Source organism: Chiloscyllium punctatum, unplaced genomic scaffold (genome assembly GCF_047496795.1).
Source record: "Chiloscyllium punctatum isolate Juve2018m unplaced genomic scaffold, sChiPun1.3 scaffold_331, whole genome shotgun sequence".
NCBI classification, from domain to species: domain Eukaryota; kingdom Metazoa; phylum Chordata; class Chondrichthyes; order Orectolobiformes; family Hemiscylliidae; genus Chiloscyllium; species Chiloscyllium punctatum.
In genome coordinates this window covers 170,070-194,582 of record NW_027310065.1, presented here as the reverse complement: position 1 = coordinate 194,582, position 24,513 = coordinate 170,070, and the positions used below count along the sequence as shown (strand labels likewise).

The window sequence follows — 24,513 nt, the reverse complement described above, 5'->3', positions numbered from 1 at the left end:
CAGTATCAGCATGGTGCTCACAGGGTATGGCACCAGACAAAGGACTTACAGATTGTGAGAGTTTCTCAGAAATGTTTCTGTGTATTTCTCCTCATGCTGTCTCCTGATCTAACTTCACATTCGTCTGAAGCCCCTTGCTCTCTCTCACTCACGTTGTCGCTCATTTTTTTCACTCTGTTTATCTCACTGCACTGTCTTTCTCTCTGTTTATTTCTCTCCCTCTCAGTCTAGCTCCGATCATTCCCTCTACTTTCAAGTTCTCAAGTTAGAGACCTCGTGGACGCATGGTGGGCTGAATGGCCTTCTTCTGTGTTGTATTAATTCTAAAGTTCTCTGACCCACAGTAACAAGTTTTGGAGCCTGGAGAGACAAGCTGGTCCAGTGAAGGACATTGTTAATTAACCATTATCTCTTCCTATTTCCTGACATGCAGCGATATCGAAATATCTGTTCAAACAGATTCCTCATATTAAAATCAGCACACTTCAGACTGCCAGGCCACTGTATTCAGTACCCTCTGTTTTGTTTTGTTGGTCTTAGCTGTACTGGAATTAGTCTCCAACTCCTCCTCAGTCACTGTATCTGTCGACCTACTGCTGTGGTTCCACACACCCCTCCCCCACCGCCGCCACACACTATTCTAAATTGTGAGAGGCAATTTCGGTTCAAACAATTAAGATGTGCCTGGACCACAGGCTGATCTATAATAAAAGACAAGACTTTTGCTTCTTTTCTAAAACATTTTGTATACTCAAAAGTAGGATAGTTTAAATTGTGCAAAATGCTGACATTTTGTGAGCAGAGTAAAAACAAACAGGTCCTTGATTGATGAAACCATTAACACAGACAGGGAAGAATGAGTCCTTGACTGATAAGACTGCAGGATAGAAAAACGACTCGAGAGACATCTGCTACAGATTGATACAGAGACATCTGCTACAGATTGATAAGACCGTTAGCACAGACAGAGAAGAATACGTCTTTGACTGATAAGACTACAGGGTAAAAAAAACAACAACTCTGGAGACATTGGAGACATTTGTTGCAGACCTTGTGATAAGGGTGCAAATTGGAGAATAATGATGGTTTTAGAATGTGAACCTCATGGCTCGTTAGAGCCAAGGAGGGGAGGGACTTGTGCTTAATATAATGAGAAACTTTGTAAGCCTCAGAAGGGTGCCCAACTCTGCAGACTTGCTAATAAAACTTTGTTTTACTGAATTTGTATAGAGCGATTAGTAAGAGGAGATTTTCGTTTCTAAGAAACTTGGGGGCTCGTCCGATCAACACTCCGGCCGCGGGGGGAGCTGAGGAAGGACATCGGAGAAGGTGCACCCTGCCGAGTTCGGCAGTCCCTGATTCCTTGCTTATCGCCCCGCGCGGCTTGAGCGAGTGATATCCGGAAGGCTCAGGAAAACAAAGGAGGGGTGTGGCCGAGGCAGTGGGGAAGTTTAACGATTGAGTAATTTCGGTGCACCGAACCCAGGTTAGAAAAAATTTGCGGGGACCGTGTTTCCGGACGCCTGGGGACCTACGGGGTGCCTGTGGATTTTTCTACAGAGACGTGGACTCAGGATTTTGCAGAGACCGTGTTTGAGGAGGAACGTGTACCTACGGGGTGCCTGTGATCTGTGTCACAGAGACGTACGACACAGGAATCCGAAGACCGGTGGTGCCTGCAAAGGAACCTGGGCGATCACGGGACTGAAGGTCCGGGAATTGGCTAAATTGTGATTGATTATCACGGGATAATATGAGAAATACGAAGTCCTCGGCAATGGGAAATAAGGGATCCAAGGCAAATAAGGGAAGGGTAGGCTTGAACAGGGAAAATGACACATACCCCGGGGTACCTGACGATAGTCCGTTACGAAGAATGTTAAATAATTGGAATCAGGGTAGGAGAAAAGGAAAATCTAGAAGGAAGATGGTAAAATACTGTCAAAAGTGGTCCCAGAAACCTATTCGGGGCGACTCAGTGTGGTGGCCTAGATTCGGTACTGACGAAGACTGGGTCCGGCAAGCTCTCATTTTATATGTCAATTCAAAACCTAATGTTATTCTGGAGGAAAGTGATTATGCCCTTTATTGGCTACCGGTTACGATATCTTGCAAAATGCAGGTAACTAATGAAGACTCGAAAGGGCAGAAAGAATGGGAACCTTTAGATCACTTACCGCCGCCCTACGTGACCCCGTCTGCCCCACAAAATGTTCCTTCGGGTGACGACGATTCAGGGTAAGGGGAAGAAAATGGGGAGGAATCACAGGCTACCTCAGGGGTACAGACCAGATCTCAAGCTGGAACGGGTCACAGACAAAACCCTGTCTCGATTGCAAGAATGAATCCACTCCGGGAAGTGCCCATGGGGGACGAGGAAGGAGGGACGGGATATGTGAACGTCCCCTTGACGAGTACTGAAGTACGGAATTTCAGGAGGGAGATGAAGGGTCTACTAGAGGACCCCATGGGCCTGGCTGAACAATTGGATCATTTCCTGGGTCCGAATACTTACACGTGGGAAGAGATGTGTTCCATCATGAAAACATTGTTCTCTAGCCAGGAGCGACAGATGATACGACAAGCTGCGCTCTTGGTCTGGGAGAAAGATGGGAGAGAAGGAGGGGAGCAGATGTTTCCCCTCACTGACCCCGAGTGGGATAATAAAACGGAAGAAGGACGGCGCAACATGAGAGACATGCGGGAATATTGGATAAAAGGAATAAGACAGGCAGCCCCAAAGGGGCACAATTTTACCAAGGCCTTTGGGAATCATCAAAACCCGGAGGAAACCCCTACGGACTTCCTAGACAGAATTAGAAAGAATTTGCAGCAGTTCGCTGGGGTGGACCCTGAGACGGACGTGGGGCAACAACTCATACGGGTAGAGTTTGTATCAAAAGCCTGGCCGGACATACGAAAGAAGTTAGAGAAAATGGATGATTGGGATAGTAAATCTCTAAGTGAACTACTACGGGAGGCACAAAAGGTGTTTGTGAGAAGGGACGATGAGAAGCAAAAGAAGGCAACAAAGATAATGATGCAGACGGTGCAACAATTGACAGCTGGAAGAAGGGAAAAGGGAGAGCCGTGGCAGGAACAGGAAAGGGGAGAGTCATGGCAAGAGCAGAGGAAAAGAGGACCATGGCCGGAACAAAGGAAGAGTGGAGGAACGCGAGACCGCGACAGGGAAACGAAGAGGATACTCAGATGTTACTACTGTAATGAAGAGGGACATTTTAAACGAGAGTGCCCCGCTACAAGCGGGAGGTGCGGTTGTACGCACTGATGGAGGAAGATGAGGGAGGTCGGGGGTTCCTACCCTTGGGGCAAAAGGACTATTGACAGGAACCCCTGGTAAACTTGAAAGTAGGGCCCCAAGGATCGGAGATCACATTTATGGTGGACTCGGGAACCGAAAAATCAAGTATAATCCAAATACCCCCCGGCACCCGAGCAGGAGGAACAGTTATGGGGGTATCTGGAATTGGAGGACAGAAATTACAAGTCCCAGTGGTGGAGGACGTGGAAATTGGGTATGAAAACAGAACTACTAAACGACACCTCCTTCGACTGCCATCGGCGGGATTTAATTTGTTAGGAAGAGACTTGCAGGTCAAACTAGGGATCGGAACGGTACCAAATAACGGGGAAATGGTGGTAAGGTTGTTCGCCCTCACCGAAGATGATGATCAACAAATAGACCCGGAAGTATGGTACCGAGAGGGGAACAGAGGGGGGCCTAAACATCAAACCTCTCCAAATCACCATGTTACCAGGAAGAGGCCCAGTAAGAAGGAAACAGTACCCGATTGCTATGGAAGGACGGGAGGGGTTACAACCTGTGATAGAAAGATTAATCACAGATGGACGACTGGAGGAATGCATGTCCCCTTTCAATACTCCAATACTCCTTGTGAGGAAGCCGGATGGGACATATAGGCTGGTGCAAGACTTGCGGGGGTTGAATGAAGTAGTCCAGGCTAGATACCCGGTGGTACCCAATCCCGACAGGTTAATGAGTAAAATTGACCCCGACCATGAATGGTTCAGCGTAATAGATCTGAAGGATGCCTTCTGGAGTTGCCCCCTTGACAAAGAAAGTCGGAACCTTTTTGCATCTGAATGGGAGAATCACTTCACAGGACGAAAGCGACAGTTAAGATGGACGGTCTTGCCGCAGGGATTCACGGAGTCACCCAACTTGTTTGGACAAATACTGGAGCAGATCTTAGGAGGATTTCAGTGTAACGTAGGGAATCAATTGCTCCAATATGTCGATGATCTCCTACTCTCAGGACTAAGAGAGGATGAAGTACGAGCAGACACCGTTGCCCTGCTGAACTTCCTGGGGAAACAGGGCCGACGTGTCTCCAGGACGAAACTCCAGTTTGTGGAGCAAGAGGTAAGATATCTGGGCCATCGAGTCAGTAAGGGGCATCGCCGTATCACGCCGGAACGAATATCGGGGATTACGGGTATGCCAATACCCAGGACGAATAAGGAGATCAAACAATTCCTGGGGCTGGTGGGGTATTGCCGGATATGGATTGAAAGTTACACCACTTTAGTAAAATTTTTGTACGACAAACTCGGACAAGAAGGACAACAGGTGAACTGGTCAGATGAAGTGGAGCAACGATTTAAAATTATTAAAAATAAACTGATCCGAGCTCCGGTATTGGCCTTACCCACCCTGAAGGAACCGTTCCACTTATATGTCAATTGCGCCGGCGGAATTGCCCAGGGTGTGCTTGCCCAGCTGCATGCAGGGAAGCGTCAGCCGGTTGCATTTTTGTCAAAAATGTTATACCCTGTGTTCTGTGGATGGCCGACCTGTATACAGGCAGTGGCAGCTACGGCAATGTTAGTTGAAGAGGCCCGGAAACTTACCTTTGGAGGAAGAATCATAGTATACTCCCCACATTCAGTTAGCACCATACTGGCTCAGAAGGCTCACCGCTGGTTAACAGACTCTCGCATCCTGAAGTATGAGACGATTTTGATGACCGGGGACAATCTCAATTTTGCAAAAGATCTCAGTTGCAACCCAGCCCAGTTTCTATACGGACGTCCTGCAGATGGGGAACAGGAGCATGATTGTGTGGAATTTGTAGACTTGCAGACCAAGAGCCGAGAGGATCTGCAAGTAGCCCCACTGGGTGAAGGACAGGAACTGTACATCGACGGGTCCTCCCGGTGCATCAGTGGGGTACGGTACGGTGGCTATGCTGTCATAGATGGTGCAACAAAACGGACGATCGAGTCCGGACGACTGCCCGGGAAGTGGTCAGCCCAATCCTGTGAGTTGTACGCCCTCCAGAGGGCCCTGAAGTTGTTGGAAGGGAAAGTGGGAACCATATATACTGACTCAAAGTATGCATACGGAATCGTTCATACTTTCGGGAAAATCTGGAAAGAGCGAGGATTAATAACTTCCCGGGGAAAAGAATTAGCTCACGAACAAATGATCAGCCTAACGTTGGAAGCCCTGGCGTTACCTACGGAACTCGCAGTAGTCCATGTACCCGGCCACCAGAAGGGATCGACACCGGAAGCGGTGGGAAACCGGCTGGCAGATGAGGAAGCCAAGCGGGCAGCGGTCGAAAAATCCGTCCAATTGTTAACGTTAATACCGTTGAGGGAAGGGCTCGTTAAACAACCCGTCTTCACCCAGGGGGAGATTGATAAAATGGATCAATTGGGTGCCCGGCTTGATACTAACGGGAAGTGAACGGTTCCTGATGGGAGATAAGTACTGAACAAACAGATCACCCGGGGTATTCTGCACCGATTACACCATCAGACCCACTGGGGGGTGCAAGCCATGTGTGACACGATCCTGAGAGACTATGTGTGCAGGGGGATATATAGATTAGCCCAACAGGAGGTAGTCGGATGCCCCACTTGCCGGCGTATTAACCAGAAAGCCATGTGTTCTATGCCAGCCGGTGGTCAGCCAATCGCAATTAGGCCATTCCAGAGGATGCAAGTCGACTTTACAGAATTACCCCCAGTACAGAGATGGAAATATCTGCTAGTAATAGTAGACCATTTCACTCACTGGGTAGAGGCTTTCCCAACTGCCAAAGACGATGCACCAACCGTGGCCCGACTGTTGTTAGAAAACATAATCCCGAGATATTGCATAATGGAATCTATCGACTCCGACTGCGGGACACATTTTATTTCTAAGCTACACCATTTGATCTGTTCTGCCCTGGGTATCCAATGGAAATTTCATGCACCCTGGCATCCTCAGAGTTCGGGTCGGGTTGAGAGAATGAATGGCCCACTCAAGATCCAATTGACTAAGCTGGTGTTAGAAACTAAGTTACCTTGGCCGAAGTGCCTGCCCATTGCCCTATTGAGGATACGTACGGCACCTCGCCGGGATGTCGGGGTTTTCCCCTATGAAATGCTGTTCGGATTACCATATTGGAGTAAGGTTGATGGATGTCCCACTCTACAAGGGGGAGATGTATTTGTCAGAAACTATTTACTGGCCTTATCTCGTTCTTTTGCAGAACTCTGGAGGAAAGGTCTCCTGGCACAGACTCCGCCGCTCGACTTCCTCCTGCCTAAGGTGGTGCCCGGAGATTGGGTACTTGTTAAGACCTGGAAGGCCGAAAAGCTCCAGCCGCAGTGTGAAGGACCGTTCCTGGTTCTGTTAACAACTGAAGCAGCTGTTCGGACGAAAGAAAAAGGGTGGGCCCACGCATCAAGGATAAAGGGGCCTGTTCCGCCTGAAGGAGAAAGCACTTGGACATGCGAGCAAGGGGACAAGCCATTGGTGGTAAAACTGAAAAGACAGCAATAATGAACTCTACTTGGACTGTATTGGTGGGGATATTGATCAGTTTACTCCTGTATGTGGGGGAGGGTGAGGGGAGATGTGACAAATGTCGAACTATAGTAAGACTTGGGATTCGAATCTACACGGGATCATTTGTGTCCCATTCCTATGTGGACGACTGGTGTTATGATGTGAGTGCACGCCATGAATGTTGGGAGGGCGGAAGACCCTATTATCAGGTGTATAATAAGGGATACGGTGGCAAAATCCGTGGATGCCCTATAAATGAGCGCTGGGTATGTATTAGCAAAACTGGAAGGTGTTGCTCAGGGAGCAGGTTGACAGAGTCAAGGAGACCAAGATACAGAACACTGATCGGGGGTTGGGGAAAGAGCAAGACCGTCAGGGAACGGTCGTGCTCTCTAAAGTGCCATCTGTATACGAACAGGTAGAAGAAAAGATTGAACTCCCTGATGTTACACAAAACCTGTTTATTGATCTCACCTCTAGAATAGCCACTGTTTTAATTGTTAGCAATTGCTGGGTTTGTGGGGGGGCCGCATATGTCAGAACAATGGCCGTGGACTGGCCAAAGCTTAGACATAGGGGAATTGCTGCAAACCACTTCGACTCATGTCAACGAAAGGAAAAGTCAGGGGTGGAGACTGACAAACAGCCCTGAGGGACAGTTCTGTATTGAAGGCAAGGGGACCGTGGAGGTAGGGATTAGTCCCTGTCAGAATGTATTGGATGCGACCACGCGAGAATGGTGGCCTGAGGATATTACTTGGTACATTGCAAACCGAGGTCATGGAAATTGCGTTCCAATACATACTGATTCCTCCTCTGACAAGCTGGGGGCTGATTACTGGAATTGCAGTGGTCCTGGTCCTTATGAGGGCGTCCCTGGGGTAAAGGAGCTGTGGGATAGCGTTGTGAGGCAGGGAGGCCCTGCTCCAGATGGCCTATTTTGGATATGTGGTAATCGGGCGTACTCCAAACTGCCCATGGGATGGGCTGGGGTATGCTTCCTGGGTCTAATACGACCTGCGTTCTTCCTATTACCCCAGAAGGAAGGCAACGATTTGGGAATTAAACTCTTTGACTCTCTCCGTAGGTCGCCAAGGGATATCCAAGTCGGTGACTGGGGGGATGAGTGGCCACCGGCCCGGGTTATTGAATACTACGAGCCAGCTACATGGGCACAGGACGGATCATGGGGATACCGTACTCCTATCTATATGTTAAATCGAATTATCAGGCTCCAAGCAGTCGTAGAGGTTATTACTAACCGGACTGCCCTGGCCCTGGAGCTGCTGGCTAAGCAGCAGGATCAGATGAGGGCTGCTATATATCAAAACCGACTTGCCTTGGATTATCTGTTGGCCTCGGAGGGGGGCGTGTGCGGGAAGTTTAACCTGACTAACTGCTGCCTAGAAATTGACGATAATGGTAAAGCGGTTTTGGAAATTTCCGATGAAATTCGGAAATTGGCCCATGTGCCAGTACAATCTTGGCGTCCTCTTAGTGGCATCGGATGGTGGGGTGGTCTCCTAGGTGGTAGTTGGTGGCGCACGGCGCTACTGATGGTTGGGGGGGTTGTGATTCTTCTTCTCGTATTAACCTGCCTAATCCCCTGTATTCAGCTTCTAATTCAGAAAAATATTTCCCGACTCCAGGCAGTGGTGGTTTCACAACATGGGACACGGGAACTTAAGGTGATGTTGCTGCGAAAGTCCAAAGATTTACCGGGCCCTTAAGGAAGGGGGGGGGGGGGGGGCTTATCTTGGTCAGGCACATCTTAAAAAGAGAAAAGGGTGGAATTGTGCGAGGTAATTTCGGTTTGCAATTTTAAGATGTGCCTAGACCACAGACTGATCTATAATAAAAGATAAAACTTTTGCTTCTTTTCTAAAACATTAGACTTTTGCTTTCTTAAAACATTTTGTATACTCAAAACTAGAATAGTTTAAAATAGTGCATGCAGTTTGTGAGCAGAGTAAAACAAACAGGCCCTTGATTGATGAAACCATAAACACAGGCAGGGAAGGATGAGTCCTTGACTGATAAAGACTGCAGGACAGGGAAACGACTCGAGAGACATCTGCTACAGATTGATACAGAGACATCTGCTACAGATTGATAAGACCGTTAGCACAGACAGAGAAGAATAAGTCTTTGACTGATAAGACTACAGGGGGAGAAAAATAACACCTCTAGGGTCTGGAGGCATTTGTTGCAGACTTTGTGATAGAACAATGATGTTTTTAAGAATGTGAACCTCATGGCTCGTTAAGAGCCAGGAAGGGGAGGGTCTGAAGACATTTGTTGCCGACTTTGTGATAAGGATGCAAGTTGGAGAATAATGATGTTTTTAAGAATGTGAACCTCATGGCTCGTTAGAACCAAGGAGGGGAGGGACTTGTGCTGTATATAAAGAGAAACTTTGTAAGCCTCAGCGCGCCTTTTACTCAGAAGGCTGCCCATCTCTGCAGACTTGCTAATAAAGCTTTGTTTTCCTGAATTTGTCTAGAGCGATTATTAAGAAGCAATTTTCGTTTCTAACAGTCTACAACACATTTTCCAGCAGCAACTTCCATTTCTGAACAAGAGGGAGATCAGATTATAGACATTAATCTGACTACATTACCCATGCTGCCCTGGGAGATAGCGCCTGCGCAGTAAGAGCCGGTGAGGATCGGTCCGCGGAGCCTAATGGGAGTTGTAGTTCTTACAAGCGCGCACGCGATCCGCTGCAGTTGGCGGCCAACGGCGGGGAGTTCGAACGTGTGCGCGCGGGAGGCCCAGAGCGGAGGTCACGTGGTGCGGCTGGAATTGGGGGGAGGGGCGGGGTTTATAGACCCAGAGACCTCCCTCCAAACCTGGGGACATGGGAGAATAGGGAAATGGCACAGATATTACACCAATGTTTTCTCTAATTTCATAGTGGGATATAAAAAACATTTCCAAATTATAGGGCACAAAGAGCCTGTGAACTATAGTAAACCTAATATCTGTGGTGGGTGAGTCACTTGGTAGGATTGAGGGGGACAAGGTTGACATGCATTTGGAAAGACAGGGTTTGATTAGGAACAGTCAGCATGGCTTTGTGGATGGGAGATCATGTCTCACAAATTTGTTAGAGTTCTTTGTTGACAAGGGCAGAGTGACAGACATAATCTGGATGGATGTAGTCTAAAACCTTCCAGCCTTTGATAAGATTCCACATGGTAGGCTGCTCTGGAAAGTTAGCTCCCATGGAATCCAGGGCAAGGCGGTAAATTGGATACACAATTGGCTTGACAGTAGGAAGCAGAGGGTCATAGTTGAAGAATGCTGGTCGGACTGCAGGCCTGTGACTGTCCCACAGGGGTTGGTGCTGGGCTCATTGCTGTTTATCTATATCAGTGATTTGGATGATATGTACAAGGTATGAGTAGTCAGTTTGCTGATGACAAGAAAATAGTTGGTGTCGTGGATAGTGAGGGAGATTATCAGAAAATGCAGCAGGACCTTGATCAGCTGGAGAAGTGAGCGGAGAAATGGCAAATGGAGTTTAACATACCTAAGTAAATTCACAGGACCCGATCAGCTGGAACCTAGAACTCTATGAAACGTTAGGGAACTGATTTGTGGGCCCCTTGCTGAAATATTTGTATTATCGATATTCATAGGTGAGGTGCAGGAAGACTGGAGTTGGGTAACATGGTACCACTATTTAAGAAAGGTGGTAAGAACAAGCCAGGGACTATAGACTGGTGAACTTCACTTCAGTGGTAGGCACGTTGTTGGAGGAAATACTGAGGGACAGGATTTACACGTATTTGGAAAGGCAAGGATTGATTAGGGATAGTCAATACGTGCATGGGAAATGATGACTTACGAACTTGTTTGAGGTTCTTGAAGAAGTCACAAAGAGGAATAATGAGGGCAGAGCGGTGCACGTGATCTGTATTGACTTTGGTAAAGCATTCGAGAAGGTTCACCATGGGAGACTGGTTAGCAAGGTTAGATCATCATGGAATACATGGAGAACTAGCCATTTAGGTACAAAACTGGCTTGAACGTAGAAACAGATAGTGGTGGTGGAGGGTTGTTTTTCACACTGGAGGCCTGTGACCATTGGATTGGTGCTGGGTCCATTACTTTTTGACATTTATATGAATAATTTGGATGTGAACATAGCATGTATAGTTAGTAAGTTTGCAGATTATACCAAAATTGAAGGTGTCGTGGACAGCAAAGAAAGTTACCTCAGATTACAACGGGATCTTGATCAGATGGGCCAATGGGCTGAGGAGTGGCAGATGGAGTTTAATTTAGATAAATGTGACATGTTGCATTTTGGGAAAGCAAATCTTGGCAGGACTTATACACTTAATGGTAAGGTCCAAGGAAGTGTTGCTGAACAAAGACCTCGGAGTGCAGGTTCATAGCTCCTTGAAAGTAGAGTCGCAGGTATATAGGATAGTGAAGAAGGCAGATGATAAGCTTTCCTTTATTGGTCAGAGTATTGAGTATTGGAGTTGGGAGGTCATTTTACCGATGTACGGGATGTTAGTCAGGCCACTGTTGGAATATTGCGTGAAATTCTGGTCAACTTCCTAACAGAAGGATATTGTGAAACTTGAAAGGATTCAGAAAGAATTTACAAGGATGTTGCCAGGGTTGGAGGATTTGAGCTATACGAAGAGGTTGAATAGGATGGGGCTGTTTTCCCTGGAACGTTGGAGGCTGAGGGGTGACCTTATAGAGGTTTATAAAATCATGAGGGGCATGGATATGGAAAAGAGACAAGGTCTTTTCCCTGGGGTGGGGGAGTCCAAAACTAGAGGGCATAGCTTTAGGTTGAGAGGAGAAAGATATAAAAGAGACCTAAGGGGCAACTTTTCACGCAGAGGAAGTGGTGGAGGCTGGTACAATTCCAACATTTAAAAGGCATCTGGATGAGCATATAAATAGGAAGAATTTGGAGAAATATGGGTCGGGTGCTGGCAAGTGGAACTAGATTAGATTGGGATATCTAGTCAGCGCGGACGACTTGGGTCTGCTTGCATGCTGTACATCTCTATGACTCAAAGGGTGAGGTCTTGGGTTTTAGAAAGTTAAATCAAGACAGGAGTTTCATGCCGAATGTTTGGGCTTTAAGGAGTGAACTGGAACAGAGGGACCTTGCATTTCAGGTGCATGGTTTTCTGAAAGTGGAGTCTCAGGTAGGCACGGCTGTGAAGAAGGCATTTGGCACACTGACTTTCATCAGTTTTGGCATTGAATATAGAAGTTGGGAAGTTGTGTTACAGATATACAGGACATTGATGTGGCTGCACTTCGGAGTATTGTGTTCAGTTTTGGTGACTTTGCTACAGGAAGGATGTTACTAAACTGGAAAGAGTGCAGAAGAAATTTATGAGGATGTTGGCAGGACTCAACTGTCTGAGTTCTGAGGAGAGGTTGGATAAGCTTAGGACTTTTTTTTTCTTTGGAGTGCAGGAAACTGAGGCTGGATCTGATAGAAGTGTACAAGATCATGAAAGGCATGGAAAGGGTGAATGCACTCAATCTTTATCCCAGGCTTGGGGAATCGAAGACTAGAGGGCATCAGTTTAAAGTTAGTGGGGAAAGAACGAGATGGTAACTGAGGGGAAATGTTTTTCCACAAATGGCGGGACGCATTTGGAATGAGCTGCTCGTGGAAGTGATTGAAGTGGGCACATTAACAACATTTAAAAGTCATTTGGACAAATACACGGATAGGAAAGGTTTAGAAGGATATGGAGAAAGTGAGGACTGCAGATGCTGGAGATCAGAGCTGAAAATGTGTTGCTGGAAAAGCACATTAGGTCAGGCAGCATCCAAGGAGCAGGAGAATCGATGTTTCGGGCATGAGCCCTTGTTCAGGAATGAGGAAAGTGTGTCCAGCAGGCTAAGATAAAAGGTAGGGAAGATGGACTTGGGGGAGGGGCGTTGGAAATGCAATAGTTGGAAGGAGGTTAAGGTGAGGGTGATAACCCAGAGTGGGGGTGGGGGCAGAGAGGTCAGGAAGGAGATTGCAGGTTAGGAAGGTGGTGCTGAGTTCGAGGGTTGGGACTGAGACAAGGTGGGGGGGGAGGGGAAATGAGGAAACTGGAGAAATGGCCGCATGGGCCCCAGCTATGCCTGCCTCTTTGTAGGATATGTGGAACAGTCCATCTTCCGCAGATACACTGGCACCAACCCCCACCTTTTCCTCCGCTACATCCATGATTGTATCGGCGCTGCCTCGTGCTCCCATGAGGAGGTTGAACAATTCATCCCCTTTACTAACACCTTCCACTCCGACCTCAAATTTACCTGGACCATCTCAGACTCCTCCCTCCCCTTCCTAGACCTCTCCATTTCTATCTCGGGCGACCGAATCAACACAGACAATTACTATAAACCGGCAGACTCCCACAGCTACCTAGACTACACCTCCTCCCACCCTGCCCCCTGTAAAAAGGCCATCCCATATTCCCAATTCCTTCGTCACCGCCGCATCTGCTCCTAGGAGGACCGGTTCCAATACCGAACAACCCAGATGGCCTCCTTCAAAGACCGCAATTTCCCCCCGGGGTGGTTGACGATGCTCTCCACCGCATCTCCTCCACTTCCCGCTCCTCCGCCCTTGAGCCCCGCCCCTCCAATCGCCACCAGGACAAAACCCCACTGGTCCTCACCTACCACCCCACCAACCTCCATATACATCATATCATCCGTCATCATTTCCGCCACCTCCAAACAGACCCCACCACCAGGGATATATTTCCCTCCCCTCCCCTTTCAGCGTTCCAAAAAGACCACTCCCTCCGTGACTCCCTCGTCAGGTCCACACCTCCCACCAATCCAACCTCCACTCCCGGCACCTTCCCCTGCAACCGCAAGAAATGCAAAACTTGCGCCCACACCTCTCCCCTCACTTCCCTCCAAGGCCCCAAGGGATCCTTCCATATCCGTCACAAATTCACCTGCACCTCCACAATCATCATTTACTGCATCCGCTGCACCCGATGTGGCCTCCTCTATATTAGGGAGACAGGCCGCCTACTTGTGGAACATTTCAGAGAACACGTCTGGGTTAACCGGACCAACCAACCCAACCACCCCGTGCTCAACACTTCAACTCCCCCTCCCACTCCACCAAGGACATGCAGGTCATTGGACTCCTCCATCACCAGACCATAGCAACAAGACGGCTGGAGGAAAAGCGCCTCATCTTCCACCTAGGAACCCTCCAACCACAAGGGATGAACTCAGATTTCTGCAGTTTCCTCATTTCCCCTCCCCCCACCTTGTCTCAGTCAAATCCCTCGAACTCAGCACCGCCTTCCTAACCTGCAATCTTCTTCCTGACCTCTCCGCCCCCCACCCCACTCCGGCCTATCACCCTCACCTTGACCTCCTTCCACCTATCGCATTTCCAACGCCCCTCACCCAAGTCCCTCCTCCCTACCTTTTATCTTAGCCTGCTGGACACACTTTCCTCATTCCTGAAGAAGGGCTTATGCCCGAAATGTCGATTCTCCTGTTCCTTGGATGCTGCCTGACCTGCTGCGCTTTTTCAGCAACACATTTTCATCACTAAGTTTAGTAATCAGTCTCGAGGGAATAATAGTGTGGATGGCTGAACTGTAGTCAATGAGTAGGATTCCTACATAGATGTTCTGGGTGTCAAGATGTTCGAGGGAGGAATGAAGGGCAAGTGATGTGGCATCTGACATGTATCTGTTGGTCCGATAGGCAAATTGGAGTTGATTAATGCCATGACCAGCCTTTCAAAGCACTTCATGAACACCAACGTTAGGGCCGCTGGGCGGTAGTCATTGAGACATGCTGCATGGGCCTTCTTAGGCACAGGGATGATGTTGGCCATCTTAAAACAGGCAGAGACAGTGGCTTGCTGCATGGAGAGATTGAGGATGTTTGAGAAGTTCTCTGCCAGTTGATCTGCGCATGCTCTGAGTACATAGCCTGGTACTCTGTCTGGTTTTATCGCTTGCCTTGGATTCACACAAAGGAAAACTGATCTGACCTCTGATGCAGTGACTGTTGGGGGAGGTTCATCACGTTTTCACGCAGCCTGCTTGGCACACTTTCCTCATTCCTGAAGAAGGGCACATGCCCGAAACATCGGTTCTCCTGCTCCTTGGATGCTGCCTGACTTGCTACGCTTTTCCAGCAACACATTTCCAGTTTAGAAGGATGTGGGCCAATCACAGGGAAATGGAGTTAATGTGGAGGACATGTTGGTCGGCATGGATCAGTTTGGGCCAAAGGGCACATCGCCATGCTGGAGGACTCCATGACTATTGGGGAAATCGATGGAAATAAAACCTAATAAATCCCCAGGGCCTTGTGCTCTCCATCTTTAAGGATGTCCTTAATGAAGTCACCCGAGAAATAGTGTATGCATTGGTGATCATTTTCCAGCATTCTGTAGACTCTGGAGGAGCTCTCAAAGACTTCGCAGCATAGTGGCTCAGTTGTTAGCCCTGCTTTTCCACAGCATCTGGAACCTGGGTTCAATCCCAGCCTGTGTGGAGTTTGCACAGTGTCTGCATGGGTTTCCCCGGGTGCTCTGGTTTCCTTCCACAGTCCAATAATGTGCAGATTAGTTGAATTGGCAATACTAAAGTGTTCAGGGATGTGTGGGCTAGATGCATTAGTCAGGGAAATGTCGAGTAATAGGGTAGGGGAATGGGTCTGGGTGGGATAGTCTTCAGAGGGTCAGTGTGGACTTGATTGGCCAAATGGCTTATTTCTACCCTCTCGTGATTCTAAGACTGGATGGGAGCTAATGTGACTGCACTTTTTTTAAAAAAAAAGGATGGACAAAGAAAATGGGGAATGATAAGCCGGTTAGCTTGAAACCAATGGAAGGGAAAATGTTGGAGTAAATGTTAAGGACATAATAACTAAGCATTTGGAAAGCAGTGACACGACTGGTCTTAATCAGCATGGATTCACGAAAGGAAACCATGCTTGACAAACCGTCTGGAATTTTTGACGCTGTGTCCAGTACACAAGGGTGAATCAGTTGATGTTGAGACTTTGGGCTTTCCACAGGTTTTTGACAAGGTTCCACACAACAGATTAGCAAGGAAAGTTATGGCTCATAGTATCGGAGCTCGTGATTTGATGTGGATAGAGAACAGGTTGGCAGACAGGAAGCAGAGAGTTGTAATAAACTGTTGCTTCTCAGAGTGGCAGGCACTGATGGTGGGTTACCATCGGGACCCTAGCTGTTCACAATACACAATTGAATTGAATGCAACATCTCCAAATGTGCAGACAGCTGAATGGTAGTGTGTGTTGTGAGGAGGATGCTCAGAAGTTGCAGAGTGACTTGGATAGGCTGGCTGAAAGGGTAAATACTTGCAAACGCAACATGCGGATAAATGAGAAGTTATCCACTTCATGACAAAAACAGGAAGGCAGATTATGATTTGAATAGTGTCAGGAAAAGGTGAAGTCTAATGATACCTTGGTGTGATGGTGGAACGGTCACTGAACATTGGCGTGCAGGTGCAGGAAATGCTGGCCTTCAGAGTGAGAGGATTTGATACAGGACAATGGATGTCTTCTTGCAGTTGTCCAGGGCCGTTGGGAGGCCAGACCTTGAGTACTCTATGCAGTATTGTGGTCTCCTAATCTGAGGAAGGACATTCTTCCTTTTAAGGGAATCTTGCAAAGCTTCAACAGACTGATTCCAAGGATGGCTGGACTGACATATGAAGAAAGACTGGATCAATTGGGTTTGTACTCACTGGAATTTAGAAGAATGGGGACAGCCATTGAACTTATGGAAGTGTCTACCATAGAGAGCTGTTGGGACCAGGTCAATAGATGTATATTCAGGGATCTGGAAATGGGAATTCAGGTTAAAGGGTTCAAGGGGTATGGAGAAAAAACAGGAGTGGGATACTGAAATTTAATGATCAGCCATCATCTTATTGAATGGCCAACATCTGCAGCTATTTTCTATGTTTCTGAGTGTGCAGCAAGTCAGTATCGCTGAGCCGATTGGAAGGAGTGTTCTGCAGGTCAGTATCACTGAAACAGATTGTGAGGATGTGGTACCTGAAGATAGCATTGATTTCTGCTTAAAGCAGCTTGAGAGGAGAACAGTAAATTTTGTAAAATTGTGCTGGTTAAGTGCATCTTTAAAAGCTCGAAGTTAGAAAGAATTTAGAGGAGGGTGGGGTGAGTACTGTTCAGTCCACTCCCTTAAACAAACTATGGTTGGAAGTTTGGACTGTAGTGGGAGTGCTTGGAGTGGGACAAAGGCCTCTAGTGTCATTACAAGTTTAATTTCAGGGGATGTCATAACCAGTCTTGCAACAATCATGTATCAAAATGTCAATTGTCACAATAGCACTGAGCCAGCTCATAGCCTCCCATGTCACCTAACCACAAGCAGCAGGGCATCATGGGGACAATTAAACCTCCCCATGAAAGCAGATTGATCTTCTCCACATTCCAGCTGACTCCATCTCCACTCCCACAAACATTAATTAATTCCCTTGTAGATCCAAATTCTGTCAAACTCTACCTTGATTCTCGATAATGACTTAGCATCTGCTGCTCTCTGTGGAAGATAATTACAAAGAGTAGTTTTGCTCAGTGAAGATGAAGACTGTCCAACAGTTCATCAGTCTCTTTCACACAGGGTGTCCGTATCCCATGACTCAAATCTCATTTGTCCTACATCTATTATTAAGCTTCAGATGCCAAACTATTGCCCGATTTCCACATTGACAATTTCATCGGAGCAATGCAGAGTCTGTTCAAATTGTCATCTTGTGTTTTAATTTAATCCACAGATAGCCAGGTTCCCACAGCAGAATCCCTTTCATTGTCCCTCCTGTGTTCTTGATACCTACATGGATCACCATGTGCGAGGTGATTTGTTTTTATTCACGGATATGGACATGACTGGCCAGGAATCCAGTGACCCAGGGAATGTTCTGGAAACTGGGTTCAGATACTGACATGGCAGATGGTGGAATCGGAATTCAGTAAAATCCTGGAATGAAGAGTTTAATGATGACCATGAAACCATTATTACTTATTAGGAGAAAAAAACACACATCAGTTTCACTGATGTTCAGGGAAGGAAATTATCATCCTTACCTCGTCTAACATGCAAGTGATTTCAGACCCACAAATGTGGTTCTCTCTTAACTGCCCTCTAAGCAATTAGGGTTGAACAAACATTCTAGCCTGGCCAGCCAACCCGACATCTGTTGCCCTGTGAATGAGTCAAGACAACAAATGTCGAACAAGCTCTGAACCCCTGAAAATAAAACAATGCTCCAGGAAAAGCCATCATCACCAGTGAAGGCTCAGTGAGCCTGCATCGTTTTCAGAAACAAAACTAAAAATTGCTGGAAAGCTCAGCAGGTCTGGCAGCATTTGTTGATAGAAATCAGAGATAACGTTTCGGGTACAGTGATTCATCGTCAGAAGGGATTTCCCTCCACAGATGCTGCCAGACCTGCTGTGCTTTTCCAACAATTTCTATTTTATCTTTCTGATTTACAGCATCCACAGTTCTTTCAGTTTTTATTCTGCATTGTTGTCTGAGTCTCACTGGCATGCTGTCTTTTACACCAGTTCCACTATCAGGATCAGCACATGGCGTGACAGAGAAAGAAATGGGACAATCTTTCTACAAAATGTGTGATCAGAAGATTTTGTTTTAATATTTGGTTCTCATACATGCTTCTATTCTGCCATTTCCAGTCACTATACTATCACTGATAGATTATTCTCTTCAAAACAAAAAGCAATACTGGAAATATTTCAATATAATGCAAAAGAGTGAGGAGATCATTCTAACAAAGTGTAGGAAATTTCTGTCACTCAGTGAGAAATAGCTCCCAGCAGAGTCCTGCAACTTACTCCTGTGGACACATTGGTTTGTGCAGTTACCAGGAACCCGGGGTTTTGTGCTCACTGTTCCATTCATAAGCTTCTCCTTTATTCCTCTCTCCCTGGAGATGCTCGATTGTGGAATCCGGCTCCAGGAAAAGACAAACCCAGGAATATCCGAAACAGGGCCATCACTGAGTGAATCCAGAGGGTGCATGTTATTGGCAGAGGATTCCCTCTCAGCTGAGATGCACAGTCCCCTTTCACTCCGACACAGATTCATCTTCCAGTAGGCTTACTGGGTACAGTAGTGAGCAGGAACGGGGAATAACGTACCCCACAGGCCCACGAATGTTGAGTGTAATTGTTAGTGTTCCTTTGCAGCCGAGACAGAGTCTCACTCTGGCTCCTTCATGTCGTGCATGTCACCAGCAGGAAACATTGAGACAGAGATATCCCGTAGAAACTACACACTGTGAAGCCGTGTCTCTCAGTGTCTGGGCCTCTGACCTCACAATGAGAGATGACCCTCACTTAGCTCGAGTGGAGACTGGAAAATCTTCAATAAAATTTCAACCTTCAGCACAGACGGTTGAAAGAAGTAGGGGTGGGTGCAGAATCAGCAAAAAAATGATGACAGCAGTGATGCTTATAACTTCCAAGGTTCACACAGTCCCCCTCAGTCTGGATCGGAGCGACTTCAAGACTCTCTTCTTTCCCCATTTGGAATGAATTCATTTCCCCACAATCTGAATCACATTGAAGATTAAACAGAAACTAAAGAGGTGGAAATACTGTGTAAATAACGGGCAGACTGGGGTTAGTTTTCAATTATTGATATAGAATCATATTGAAACTAATCTGTATTGTGTTTCTAATACTGAAGCAGCTCATAAACACTCACTTGATCCATTGCAGACGCTGCAATTTGTACACGGTGGAGCAATGAGGGGACAGGAGTGTTGGTTGAGTGAGATGGACAACTCCATCAGTGACTGGTTTGTACTGAGAGCGAGGGCAAGTTTCTCAGCACAAAGTTCTAAGAAGGAAGCAGCACGTAGCCTGGGGGACACAGAGAAAGAACAAGAAGCACAGTTTATTAATAACGGTATTTCTGACACAGATATAACTGTAAAATAAGGGATTTTCTGTTCCAGTAAACTGAACTGAAGACAAGCAGCAGGTGGAATGTTCCCAGACCCTGAATGACATCGATGACAATGAGAAGCCTCAGAACATCCCATCAGAACTCAATCAGTGCCTTCCATGACATCAAGAGCAATAAATTACAATTCCCAATTGAGTTTGTCTCTGTTTTTTCCAGTCATGTGAATCGGGCATCGCTGCCTGGGCCAGCATTAATTGCTCATTCCTAGTTGCCAAATTCAAAAGGTGTGGATGATCTTCTTGAACCTCTGCAGTCTCACTGTCCATTGTGGGTGAAGCCACACAGAGGAAAAGACACCGCCACTTCCGGGGTCAAACTGCGCGTGTGCAGTTCACCTCCGCGCAGACTCAGTTCAACGGCGACACCTCGAGCCTGCGCACGACCCTTCAGGGCGGAGTTATCACTCTCCCCGGCTCCGATTGGTCACTTAGACTGTCGATCGCCGTGGTGTCCGCCAATCGGGAGTCCGGACAGCAGAGAGGGGTGGGGCCAAAGGCAGGTGTGAGGAAGGATCAGGATGGCGCTGGAAACGCCCAGCAGTTCAGGCACCATCTGCGGATCACGGAAAGGAACATTTCGGGCAAAAGGCCTCCCTCAGGATTTCCCTGCTCCTCGGAGGATGCTGCTGTGTGTTTCCAGCTGTTTGGTGTTACCTCCCCCAGACTCTATAACTCAACATTAACAGTTTGTTGATCTTCACGCCGTCAGGGGGGAAGATGTTGGTTTAAACCCAACCTCCTGAGTCCAGCGCAGCCGAAACCCCGGAGAAGAGAAGACGGACCAACCGCCTTCCCGCCCCTCCCGGTTTGAAATGGTACGCATGCGCAAGACCCGCCCCTCCCTTCCCTCGCGCAGTGTCGGTTAAACGGCGGCGCCTCGAGACACCTCAGGGCGGGACACAGCTCAGCCCCCGGCACCGATTGGGTAAGGGCCCCGTCGACCCAATGATGCCGACCAATAGGGACCGCGGTCCCGCTTGGGCCCCGCCCCCAGGAGGTGGGTCCCTGGAGAAACAGGGTGTTATGGGGGATCGGGGAAGGAAAGTTGGGTTGAGAATGATCAGATCAGACATGGTCTGACTGAAAGGTGGAGCAGACTTTGGGAGGGAATCCCTTCATCCTGATGTTCCATCTTATGGTGATCCCTGTTCCATTGGGACAAGAACCTTCCACACTCAGTCCCGTCAATGTGACCATTCACCTGTTTGGGTCTGACACCATTCCATGTGGTGTCTGGTGGATTAGAGTGTGAGGAGTCATTATAAATGTTGTTATCTGTAAAAAATCACAAGGTTGTATCCTGAAAGAGGAAGGTGAGGGGGGTGTAGGTTAATATTGGACAAACAGTTATAAACATCTGTTTCCCAGTTCTGCAAAAAACATAATAAAACCACAATCAAGAGGTCATAAGGTTCAGTATGGATAAAGAATGGGAGGAAATGTTACTTTAACAATGTAAGGAAGCAGATGGTAGTGGAAGAGGATACACTAACAATGGACCACAGCAGGATGTGGTGAAATGGCCAAACAAGACTTATACTTTGTTATGTACAAGGTTGGATAAGGCAAGAGAAAAACAACAGTAATGGGCGCCAGGTTTAGAATAGTGGGAGGAGGGAAAGAGAATTGAATTGTATATAAGTTGTGTACTCGTTAAGCTCGGTGTGCCTATCTTATAGGCGCCACGCTATAATAAACGATACTGCTGCTTCAGATCTTGTCTCGGACTGAAATTATTGAAGTGAGTGGGTTCTATTTCCCACAATTGGGGGCCTGTCTGGGATATTCTTCCATCGCCGGGGGAGTGGCTGGCCCTGGACACTGGGACGACACGTCCTGTTCCCGATTGAGGAGCGGTCTCGTGTCCCAGTTTGGTACGCTCCCTTGGGCGACTGGTACGAATCCTGCAAGAGAGACATCTGAATCAGACAGTGAAAGGAGGTCGATGGAAAATACAGAAAAAAGGGGCCAGGCAACTCTGTGCACAGACCAAGGTAAGAAAACTGGCTTTTAAGTATTGCCTTGGTGGTCGGGAAAAGGGGTATTTAATCGCTGAGAGACTGGCGAGGGTCCTGAGAAATGGGGGGGGTAGGGAGAGTATGTCAAACTGCGACGAAGTAAAGGAAGAAAAAGTCCCTGCTAACATTCCTTCAGAAAGTCCGTTGGGGAGGATGTTAAGGAAATGGACAAGTAAGACTTGTACAAGGGAAAAAGATAAAAAGAAAATGATGAAATATTGTTGTTTATTATGGACCAAAGAACCAATCCTTCGTCCGGCTGTCTTCTGGCCAAAGTACAGTTCGGACGAGGATTGGGTCTGTCAGTATTTAGATCTGTATGTGAATGAAAAACAACCTTTTATTCTAGAGGAGGCAGACTATGTGTCTTGTTGGAAGGGCAGTTTGGGAATGATGGTAGTAAAGACAAAGGATTCCCCCTCTGCCCCACCCAGTCCCTGGGATCCTCTTGGCTGCTTCCCCGCCCCCCCCCCCCCCCCCCCGCCCACTGTCAGGATTTAAGAATCCTGGCAGTTCTCCACGAAATTGGAGAATCATTGGAAGGAACTACAAAATGGAAACAATTGGGAAAGGACTTATCGAAATGTGAGAATTTGCAACGGGGCATCAGATACTGGGTGAATTAGTGCAGTTCAGCACTAAATGGGTGAGTTATGCTGTGTTGCACTAAATGGGAGAATTGAGGCAGGACAATATCTTTTGGGAGACTTAGTGTACCGCACCCCTAAATTGGGCGAGGGCATCAGTCAGTATGGGGATTCGAGTGAGGCAACACTGAGTGGGCTTCAGTAATTGAGGGGAATGGTGCTAACCAACACTGAATTAGAGAATTGGTGCGGGCCATCTGTAAATGAGAGAGCTGGAGCACAGTGGAGCTAAATTAGAGAATTGGTGCATGGCAACAGTAAATGGGAGAATGAGAGTAGCGCACCCTTAAATGGTAGAATCGGGCTCGGGCATCAGTTGCTGTGGTGAAACGGTGGGCTATCACGGTGTGAAACGTTGTTCTAGCTCTCTGGTTTCCTTCATTACTGTCCTGGTCAGGGAGGCTGGGGATTGGTCCTCTCCATCAGATGGAGGGACCAGCGCATTGTTGACCCAATTTAATCAAGAATGGAATTGGTCATCTTCACTTCTCATGGTTCATTGTTGTTCTGTTTTGTTGGATGTTACTTGATCACTTTCTGGGACTTGACAATGCATTAAAGCGCCAGTCTGTTTGGAAGCACGGTTTGGAATTGTCTCGCTGCCATTTGTGTGAGCAGTACATGACATAGACGACTCGCACTCCCTCAAAGTCAGCATGCCAGTGTGTCTGGCAATGGTTCCGCCTTTTCTGTTCCACGCTAAGAGCTGTCAGTTTTTGGATTCGCTGGAGTGCTGAGGGGGTAACACAATTTGTGTGGTAATTTTCTTCAGTCTAAACTCCACCCTCCAGGAAAAATAGCCCAACGCGCTGAGTAACAAACAGTACGAGTTTTTAGCAAATGGTCTGTTCAAGCTGGTGTCAGCTTCTGGAGCGTCTCAGAGTTGCCAAGCACGGAAACAGACCCTGCGATCTAACTTGCCACTGCTAAACAGATAACCGAAATTAATCTAACCAATAATTGCCAAAATGTGTCCCTTATCTCTCCGAACCCTTTTAGATGCCTTTGAAATGTTGTGAGCGCACCAGTCTCTGCCCCTAAATATGACAATTCATTCTGTACACACGGAAGTGTCGGTGTTCAAAACAAGTGTCCCTCAAATCCCCTTTAAATGTTACTGTTCTCACATTAAACCAATGTTATCTCGCTTTGAACTCATGTGCCTTGTGAAAAATTACTCCCTGACTCTTTTCTGTGTCCGTCTGCCTCATGTCTTTATAAAATTCTGTAAGGCCATTCCTCAGCCCTGAAGCTCCAGGGAAAACTGTCGAAGTCAATTCAGCTTCGTGCTATTGTCCAAACAGTGCAAACCTTGGAAACCCTTTCAAATACTTTCCAAATTGCATCACGTTCGTTTTTGAATGCGCGAAATGTTCGTGACTGAAGTGAAGCGATGCTGAAACACTAGTAATGACAATTTTGACATTCTGGCCCTGTAAGGTGGCGTGGCCGAGTGGTCTAAGGCGCTGGATTTAAGCTCTAGTCTCTATCGAGTCGTGGGTTCGAATGCCACCGCTACCACGATAACTAGTGTTCTACTGCTGACAGTTGAACATAGCAGGCCCTATGCGTTTTCGTTGTTGTGTTTGCAGCTGCTCAGGCCTCTGTTCCAGACTGACTCTGAAAACAGTGTGGGTCCTTGCAGTCGAAGCCTCCTCAACCCCTCTGCTTTCGGAAATATGCGTGGCCAGTTTCTGTGTCTCAAATAGTCAGCGCGTTTGTCTGAAAGTTCGGTGGTTCGAGCCCTCCCTTCGCACTGAGCCTCAATTATTTCAGTTCAAGCATTGAGACCAACCATGTCCCGACACTGCAACCACGAGAACTCACCCGAGTCTGCAGCTGGATGTGGCCCCAATCTCTCCAAGGCCCCGCTGCCAACAGAAAGCGGCTTCTGCAGCTTCAATCAGCGGCTTCCTGCTCAGCCCTGGGACACAGCACATGGAAAATCCTTCCCCAGGAACGGCTCTTCCCGTGTGAAAGGGACAACCATTCCACT

General features: G+C 47.4%; 1 non-coding gene across 1 annotated transcript; it reads left to right on the top strand.

Moving 5' to 3' along the window:
* Positions 1-23,956: 23,956 nt before the first annotated feature.
* On the top strand, positions 23,957-24,038 carry trnal-uaa (transfer RNA leucine (anticodon UAA)). Its single transcript has one exon. It is a non-coding gene; the product is annotated as a tRNA-Leu (tRNA).
* Positions 24,039-24,513: the final 475 nt, after the last annotated feature.